We start from the raw sequence: 9,805 nt of genomic DNA on the forward strand, positions 1-9,805 counted from the left end.
TAGTAGAATGTATCTTGATAATTCCAGAGACCCACAGGCAAAAATTGCTGAAGATGATAATGATTCTATTTGTGTAGACATTTAAACTACTAGGTTGGGATTAGCACACAGCCCCTTAGACAATAAAGGTTCTAAAACGTGTGGCTCATTTATTTATTCCACTAATATTTATTGAGCACCTACGATGCATCAGAAAGTGCTAGATACCAGGGATTCAATCAAGAATAAGAGAATGTGCCTTCTGCCCCCAGAGAGTTTACAATCTATTTGGAACATCTAAAGGTAAAGAAACCAGTGTATGTAAGTGCCGTGCCAGCTAACGTGTACTGACTGGTTGCCACACGTGGGGCTAAGTGCTGTTTATAGATGATCTCGTACATGCTTCAAGGACATGTGGGAGGAAACAAAATCCTAATTTGGAGGAAGAGTTTTCCAGAGGAAAACTATCTAAGTGAGGCACTGAAAATGTAGAGAATAGCCAAAGGAAGGAGGGATTAGAGGTAGGGCAGAAATTTCCATGAGGCAGTAGGATGCACGGGACCACTACGGAACCCAAAGAGGCTTGGACTTGGAGGAAAGTGATGTGTGTAGTGCTGGAGAGATGAGGCTGGAGAGGACGGGGGAGTGCAGACCAACTAGAACCTTCTAATTCATGTTACAGGGTCCAGCTTTCATTCCAAGTACACTGGGTAGCCACTGGAGAGTTTAAAGCAAGGAGTGACAAGCTCAGATCTGGGTTCTAGAAGGATCCTCCCAGCTGCAGCACGGAGGACAGTCCACAGTAACAGAGACCAGTGAGGAGGTTCTGGCAGTGATCCAGAAGAGAAATGGTGTGACCTGCAAATAGCGTGGGGGCTGGAGAAGGCGGATGGAGTAAAAAGATAAGCAGGGGGTGCAGCTAACAGAACTTGGTTTGGGCTGAGCTGCGGAGGCGACGAGTCAAGGAAGACATCCAGGTTTCTGCTTGTGCAAGGACAGCTGATGCCAGCGCCAGACAGAGAAAAGAACGGGAAGCGGGTCTGTGGAAAGAGAAAGGGGAAGACGACACCTGCAGTTTGGGGCATGGGGTGCTGCATGCGCCCATCAAGCAGCAGCAAAAGAGGACTCTGGATAGGTCATGGATGGGCAGTGGTCAGCCAGGAGGTGGCTGTTAAGGTCAGTGAGCGGTGAGGTTACCCATGGGGTGAGAACACTGAGGAACATCAACCTTCCAGGGGACAGAAAGGAGAGCAGTAGCTTGAAAAGCACAAGAGAGGAAGGAAGGAGAAGGGGAAGGGGGGATGGGAGGAAGACGTTGCTCAGAGAATCCAGAGGTGCTCAGTAGCTGTCTGTCGCAGAGAAGTCAAGGAAGACGGGAGAGGAATTATAGCAAGAATCAGCAAAAGGGAACAGGAGTGGGATCCATTCCCAGAGGCAATGCCAGATGTCTGTGGCCAAGACACGGAGGGAGAACACAGAGCAGCAGGTGCAGAGGACAATTTAAGGAGTCTGGCTGTGAAGAGGAGGAAAGAGAGAAGTAGCTGGAGGGAGGCACAGAAGGATGGCCTTTTTCTTCAAAGAAGGGAGGGATTTCAGCATGTCTGTACAGTGAGAATGGGGCCAGGCATGAGGGAGGGAAGGAAAATACAGGTGCAAGAGGACATAATCAAGAGAATGAGATTCTCAAGGAGGAAGAATGGATTCCAGAGCTTCAATGGAGGATGAACATTAGACAGGTGAGGCTTTTTTTCTTTTTTCTTCATTGTAAAAGACGGGAAGGATGGGAGGGTGGATCCAGACAGAGTTGGGCTTGTAGCCCTGTGATCTCAGGGTAAGGTGGTTTTCATCAGGAAAACTTCCATTTTCTCAGCGAAGCAGGCTGAGGGGGTGACGGTGGCAGGAGACGGTCTGAAATAGCTGCTGTAGAAAGAGAGTTGACCAGGCAAAGTCTGAAAGCCTGGCAGGTGCTGGAGATCATGGAATCACGCACCAGGAATTTGCATAATTGCATCACTTTGTCCAGTAGAAACCCATCAGCTGGGTACACACTGGGAAAAGGAGACAGTGGGACTCAGCTATGGCCTCAGGGATCCCAGCTTTAGAAAGGAAAGCACGGCGCCTCACATGGCTCCATGGAGGCTGCTTCGCCCAGCAGCAGGGAGAAAGCTTCAGGGGGGAGGAAAGAGTGGCCCTTTTCATCTTTGTCAACAGCCCTGGTCTGTTTAATCAATACTACTTCTTCCTATGTGACTTAGTTCCTTAAGAAGCTGATGGGGTATATCCCAAAGTCCATATTCCTCTTAACTAACTAACTAACTAGCCAAGAGATCAGGGTTCACAGCTAGTCATTTGTCGGGTAACCCTCGGTCAAGTTTCTTAAGCTCCGCAAGCCTCAGCGTCTCCTCTGTAAACTGCAGATGCCACCCAATGAGCAGTACCGTAGGAGTAGATAATTCCATGTATCCAGGCACCTGCATGGTGATCGCCCAACTAACGTCACTTTCTCCTGCCCTCCCTCCAGGCCTGCGCCTGTGTGATTCTATAACTTAAAAGGAACATTATAGAAAACTAAATGTCATGGGTCTATCATTTTCAAGCTTTTGGGTAAGACCCACGTCCCAAACTCCAGGACCCAAACTTTCATGAATTACTCTTGCTACATGAAATGCATGCTGGTCTTTTCTGTTCCATTCGACTTCATATTTAAAGATATGCTTGTTCCAGCACAGTAAGTTAACTTCATAATCCAATAATGGATTGTGTCTTGCAGTTTAAAAAACACTGGGTGAGAGGCCTGTTTTTCTATCACTGAAAACATTCACGGACCACAGAACGGAAAATGCTGAAGACTACTGCTCTAAAAGCGCTACACACGCAGCTGACGTGAATTTCTCCCCAAACTGAAAGAAAGGTCAGCTGACTTTCATGAAAGACTTGGCTTCTTGCTCACCTGGGCTGAGAAGAGTTGTCTTATCTGACCATGAACTCACAGCACTTGGCTTGCTTTGGAAACTCCCCCGTATCTTGGCAACACTCTACTTGCTAGATGTTTATTTTAGCATCTACTCAGTGTGAACTGAGTAGAGGGCTGAGACGGGAAAGAGGGTAAGATAGCCAAGGGCAACTAAGGGTCTGCTCTTTGTACTTTCAACTGAAGAGTGTAGTTGATGCCAGTAGCACACTTTGAGGGGGAACTCTGGGCTCAGCCCCTCTACTCACTCACCAGCTGTGCTCGCTGTCTTCCTTTCCCTCACTAGGATGTCATGCTCACAGCAATCCTAAAATGCCATTCCCACCTTCCAGAACATCCTCATCTACCCCTCAGGTCTCAGCTGAGCCGTTGCTTTCTCTGGGACATCTTCTCAGACACCCCAGATCTAGTGCTCCCATGACACCACGTATGTCCCTAGTACAGCGCTTACACACTCATTCTGCACTCATTTACTCACTACATGCCAGCACTACCGTAGGAGCTGGGAATACGGCTACAGACAAACGCCAGCCCTCAGGGAGTTTATACTCTAGAGAAAGAAACAGACAAAATAAACATATAACGTTGTCATGCACCGTAATATTATAAACTGACATATAACAATACAAATATTGGGCTGGCCAAAAAAGTTCATTGGGTTTTTCCATAAGACGTTATTAAAAAAACCCAAATGAACTCTTTGGCCAACCCAATACATGATGAAATCATCACACTTATAATTTCCCCTTCGTCTGTCTGCATCTCCCCCCTGGCTGGGTTATACAGCACAGCGTGCGGCTCTGCGCCTCCCAACAACAGCTTGACGGATGAAACCACAGCCATCAACTTTTTGGTTCTCTCCACTGTCCTAAGAATTTGTCCTGGGCTTCCCTGGTGGCGCAGTGGTTGAGAGTCCGCCTGCCGATGCAGGGGACGCAGGTTCGTGCCCTGGTCCGGGAAGATCCCACATGCCGCGGAGCGGCTGGGCCCGTGAGCCATGGCCGCTGAGCCTGCGCGTCCGGAGCCTGTGCTCCACAACGGGAGAGGCCACAACAGTGACAGGCCCGTGCACCGCAAAAAAAAAAAAAAAAAAAGAATTTGTCTTGTTTTGGTCACATATAAGAGATAACTCAAACTTTACCTAATCTTCTGCAAAGGGTCTGTTCTGCACATTTAGTGTCATTAATACTAACGCCACGCTTACCTGATTCTCAACAACTATTCATTGCTAAACCACGAGGTCCTTCACATAAGCAGGGGCAGCCCTCCCTACAGAGACGCGGTGTTTATCGGTAAGGAGCCCTCCTGCCCATGGGTTCCCTAGTCCTCCAGGAGGTGCTGGAGTAATAAGTCCTCCAATTACTCTTCGCTAGAAAAAGGGACATAAACACAAGGTGAGATAGGAAAAAACTAATTCAGGAGCAGCATCGGCCCAGAGAACCCGCACGTCGGGCACCAAATGATTTGGTAAAAAGCTAACTGGTTAATTGGTTAACCTCACACCCATTAGGATGCCAACTGTCAAAAAACAGAAAATAATGGGTGTCGAGTATTGGAGAGGACGGGAGACACTGACACCCTCGTGTGCTGTTGGTGGGAGCGTAACATGGTGCAGCTGCCATAGAAAACAGTGTGATGGCTCCTCAAAAAACTAAACCCGAAATTATCATCTAATCCAGCAATTCCACTTCTGGGTATACAGCCAAAAGAATCTAAAGCAGAAATTTGAAGAGATACACCCATATTCACAGCAGCACTACTCGTAAGCCAAACTGTGGAAGCAGCCCAAGCGTCCATGAACAGATGAATGGATAAACAAAATGTGGTGGATACATACAATGGAATATTATTCAGCCTTCAAAAAGGAAGGAAATTCTGACACAGGCTACAACACAGAGGAACCTGAAGGACATTAAGCTAAGTGAAATAAGCAATTCACAAAAAGACAAATACTGTCTGATTCCATTTATATGAGGTCCCTAGAGTAATCAAATTCAGAGACAGAAAGTAGAAGGGAGGTTTTAAGGGGCTGTTGGAAGGGATGGATGGGGAGTTATTGTTTAATGGGTACATAGTTTCAGTTTTGCAAGATGAAAAGAGCTCTGTAGATGGACAGTGGTGGTAGTTGCATGACAACGTGAATGTACTTAATGCCGCTGAACTGCACATTTAAAAATGATGAAGATGGGAAATTTTGCTATGTGTATTTTATCACAATTTAAAATATTTAATTGGTAGGTCGTCTAGCTCTGTGGTTTATGGCAATGCTTGGTGATCACACACACCTGATTCTAACAGTTACCAGCTGGAAGAGCTGGGCAAGCGACTCAACCTCCCTGAGCCTCCGTTTCCCCATCTGCAGAATTCGGATGGTGATGGTGATATCAAATTTATATAAGCTTCGCGAAGATTAAACGTTACAGACAGTAATGTCTGTCAAATACAAATAAAATTGAGTATAATGTCTGGCACATAAATTATAAATAATAATACATCAATAAAACCATGCCTTATTGCTTTTATTGGCTCTGATTACCATCAATATTATTAGCTTAATTCAAAAGTTAACATAATTTTTTTAAAAAATGATATAAATGAACTCACTTATGAAACAGACTCACAGATTTTGAAAACAAACCTATGGTTACCAAAGGGGAAATGTGTGTGGAGGGGGGATAAATTAGGAGCGTGGGATTAACATAAACACACTACTAAATATAAAATAGAAAACCAACAAGGACCTACTGTATAGCACAGGGAACTCTACTCAATATTCTGTAATAATCTATATGGGGAAAGAATCTGAAAAAGGATATATGTGTATGTATAACTGAACCACTTTTGCTGTACACCTGAAACTAACATTGTAAATCAACTACGCTCCAATAAAACTGAAAAAACAAAAGTTAACATCAATCTGTAGAAGTATGTGCTGCCAGAGTGAGTGGCTTTGAATATCCGTTAATTTAATCCCAGAGCAGAAATCTATGATTGCAGGCTTAGGATGTGCTATTCCTAATTTCAGAAACCTCTAGTTCTCATTTTGCACCAAGGATATCTTTAGATGACAGAGCAATGTGTCTAAGTGCTTGACAGGTTAAAATAATGAAAGATGTTTCCATTATTGCAAGGAAACACCTTTTATCTTTTTTGCCTGGACATCATGTTTTCCTATGAGTTTCTCCTAATTTCTGCCTTAACAATTAAAATACATATTAGAAAGCAAACCTGAATGATTTGCTACTTGAAAACGAGACACTTAACGTTTTAAAATAGACAGAAACAGAAAGAATGAGTTTAATGCTATGTCATGTCACCACAAGACTAATTTCCCTACTTTTTAATTACAATCTGATTTTGGGCAACAAAATTACGTAAATATGAAACCACATTATACATCGGTATTCTCTGGGACTTATAACCATTTTTTATTTTTATGAAATGATTTGTGAAAATTACTTGAAAAACAGATAAAAGATTGAACCCTCTAAAATGGAAGCCACCTGAAATCAAAAATACCCTTAACAGTCACATTTGATTACTATATCAGCAATACTTTCAAAGGCCAACAACATAATCAGTAACTCTAAAACATGAAATGCACTAAGAACAGGAAGTACTAATTCCAATTCCTATTTTAAAGGAAGGCAAATGTCCTATCGTCAAATTCTGCATTATAAGGAGATCTGTGGAGCTTTACTCCTGAATCTCCTGGTAGATTTCTACCAGAAGCCCACACTCTCAAAAGAAAATCCTGAACCCGGTCCACATGGAATTTTAGATAAAACACCAAATTCATGACACAAAAGAATTTCGTCTTTTCCACAGAAGAGAGACAATATATTACAATGGCATGAGGGACCTTTATAGAAATGGCCAAAGACAAATGGGCTATTCGAGGGAGCCTCCAGGACCTGCTGTGAACAAGAGAAATCTCATCTCGGTGTTGAGATTTGAAGAAGGACCACAGTGTGACTTACTGAACAATATCCCTGCATACCCGAAAGACAAGTGACACAAAAGAAAGTTCCAGTGTTGACCTATGTATCTTCCAAACAGACTCAATAGGGAGTGTCTGTTGCAGGGAGGAGGGTCTGGGAGAAGGAAAGCAGCTCAAGCTCGTCTGAGAGCCACCTGCCATCCTGAGCAACCATCACACAAGACAGTGGCGGAAGCGAACAAGTGATAAGGCGGAGGAGGTGACAAGAGTCCTCCCTGGAAGTTTACATTTTAAAAGTTTACAAGAAAAATCACAGGGGCTGAAACAAAGGCTGGTGATGCCGACAGGTTACTCTTGAAATCAGAGAGGAAAGTTATGGGGGGGAACCCCCCAAAAAAACAACTTAATTTTGACTTAATTGCTAACTTGGAGGAGTTCCACAGCTGGGGCTTTGAAGGTTTTAGAAGCTCTTCCCATGTTGCCTCTTTAAATATATATACAGTTCAATCAGCACAAGACTAACCAGATCAGTCTGTGGCAGACACCTGCCTCAAACAATGGCACTGATCTCCGAGGGATTTCAAACAGCTGTGCATAAACTTCAAAAGTAATTTGCAACCAAATTAGTAAATGTCACCCTCCTTCCCACCAGACACAGCATTTTTTAAAAGACATTAAGTATCCGCGGTGAGACAGCCATTTTACAAGAGTTAACAAAGATAAGTTATGGGGGAAATGAAGATGGTGATTCACAAGTTTGGGTGTGGGGTAGGAGTTGGGGGGGGACCTTACGAACAGGGCTTGTCTATCAAGTATCCCCAACAGGAAAGGACGGTGGTGATCACAGCTTCTAGAGAACAATGTAAGGAGAGCAACAACCAGACTCGTGTTCAGAAAGGGCAGGGCACCTGCAGGACCCGCACGTTACCGCTACCTAGGGATGGATCATCCTTGGTCTGGGTCATTCTCTCCACGGACACAGAGCGGTGTCCTCTCCTTCTTCTCCCCGTGTCACCACCTCCTTCCTTGTCAGCTTGGTCCATCACGGAATCATCTTTTCTTAGCACCACTCTGATCAGGACAACCCCGAAGGACGAGGCAGCTCAGCAGTGCTGATCCTGCAGAAATCCCAGCATCTCCCAGGTGAGGCCGCCTCGGGCCTCTCTTCATTGACCCCGTGGGGAGTGCCGAGCCGTTAGCATGAAAGGTCCATTTCACACTGATAACCGGGGCCCTTAAAAACCCAATAAAATAAAGACACTGACTCTACTTTCTTAACGTGTGGCCCTCAAAGCTGAAAAACATTCTTACCAAGGTTACAGGATTGAGCACCAGGAAAAAAACCGCTCTCACCCACAATTACGGCATGAAGCACCCCCTTTTTTTTTCTTTGTATCTATCAAAACCGGCCTCGCCCCGCCAACGGCCCCTGGAAACAAACCAAGTTTGTTTAGAAGCGAGTGTTAGCAGCCCTATCCGATCCTCTAACAAATGCCAAGAAAACTGGTTATTTTCCTCGGCGGACAGGTTGCCACTGCATCAAACACCTCTCCTTCCCAATACGTGCCGAGAACACAAAACTTTCCGCCGCCCTCCTCCCTCCTCCCTCCCTCCCACCCAAGCCGTTCGTTCAGGTGAGAGAAAACCCCAGAAGCAAGAGGAGGCGGCCCGGCCCCTTCCCCAGTGGCCTCCGCCCGGCCAAGGTCCGCGCATCCCGGGCACCCCGCGCGCAAGAAACCACGGAAACTAGACCCAAAGTTTGCGGCTCGAGTGGCCGTTTCCGAGTTCGCCATCAGCCTGCTCGCCCCTTCCTGGACCGGCTGGGAGCTAGAGCCCGAGCTGGGTGGCCACCCCCCGCCCCTCGCAGGGCGCACGGCCCCGGCCCCGCGGCTCCTGCCCTCCCGGTCGGCGCCCGGCGCAGGGACCTACCTGCGGGCGACAGCGGCCCGAGCTCGCGGCTGGGCGGCGGCGGCAGCGGCGGTGGCTGCGCGGGAGCGGGGTGCCGGCGCGGTGGGTGCGCCCGCGGGCGGCGCCGGCCAGAGGGCGCTAGTCACCCCGCGGCCCCACCGCCGAGCCTGCTCCCCCGACGCCCTCCCCGGAGCCGCGGCCCGCGCACCACCCGCCGCGCGCAGCTCTCCTCTAGGGCCCGCCCCGCGCTCCTCCCCGCGCTTCCGCTCGCGGCGGCTTCGGCCCTGAGACCAGGACCCATCCCAGCGCTGGGGATACTGAGCCAGGCGCCGCGCGCGGGCAGACGGGCCCCGAGTCCACGTGACTCTCCATCCAACCAAACCGAAAAGCGAAACGAGCCTTCCCACGGGAAGGCTCAAGGTCATTAGGTAAAATGAACTTCAGCTGTTTTGCCAGCTTTTCCACTAGAAAGGACTAGAACCCTGTTCTTTTAAAACGACCCACCTGAGAAGGATTTGGTGCCGTTCTGTCCGCTAGATAATCTTTCCTCGGTTGTGGCCTACCTCTGACTGTTCCTGCTCAGTCGTTTTATATATCATTTCCAAGTTGCATTGCTTTGAACTTGACAGTCCTTGAAGCTGCAGTGCAATGTCTTATCAGTGCATTTGTCATTGGAAGATTTTACGCCTGGTTTGTGGTACTGATGATCGTGATGAGGATAGTTGGGGTGCTTTTTCCTGTGCTCTGTAGAATTAACTTTTCATTCAGGTTAGAAAATCTATATACTGGTTACCAGTACTGCAGGGCCGTTCCCTCTCAATTAGGCCACGAAATGATTAAAATGTACTTGCTGTAGGCTTTTGTTGCTATAATATACTAAGCCCAGGTTAGTTTAAGAAATAAAACAATAGTCCTTTGTTTTGTCTTTTCTTTTTTTTCTTTTTTTTTTAAGAGAGGGAGATTAAAAATGTATGGAAGAGCCTAACCTTGGATCAGCGTGCTTCCGA

At 46.7% G+C, this 9,805-nt stretch overlaps 1 protein-coding gene and 1 long non-coding RNA gene across 4 annotated transcripts in view; one reads left to right on the forward strand and one right to left on the reverse strand.

Annotated features, from left to right (window-relative positions):
- PRKCQ (protein kinase C theta) overlaps positions 1-8,901 on the reverse strand; it is a 158,103-nt gene extending 149,202 nt beyond the window's left edge. For 2 of the 3 annotated variants that reach the window (XM_060159885.1, XM_060159845.1), the window contains exon 1: positions 8,820-8,901. The gene's annotated coding sequence lies outside the window, so the exon portion shown is untranslated. Of the gene's footprint in view, positions 1-7,824; positions 7,844-8,819 lie in introns of those variants that run through there. The other variant, XM_060159874.1, reaches the window with a different exon arrangement.
- Positions 961-5,187, forward strand: LOC132526096 (uncharacterized). Its single transcript, XR_009542452.1, has 2 exons — positions 961-1,715; positions 2,750-5,187. It is a non-coding gene; the product is annotated as an uncharacterized LOC132526096 (long non-coding RNA).
- Positions 8,902-9,805: the final 904 nt, after the last annotated feature.

This window comes from Lagenorhynchus albirostris, chromosome 1, assembly GCF_949774975.1.
Source record: "Lagenorhynchus albirostris chromosome 1, mLagAlb1.1, whole genome shotgun sequence".
Lineage (NCBI taxonomy): Eukaryota > Metazoa > Chordata > Mammalia > Artiodactyla > Delphinidae > Lagenorhynchus > Lagenorhynchus albirostris.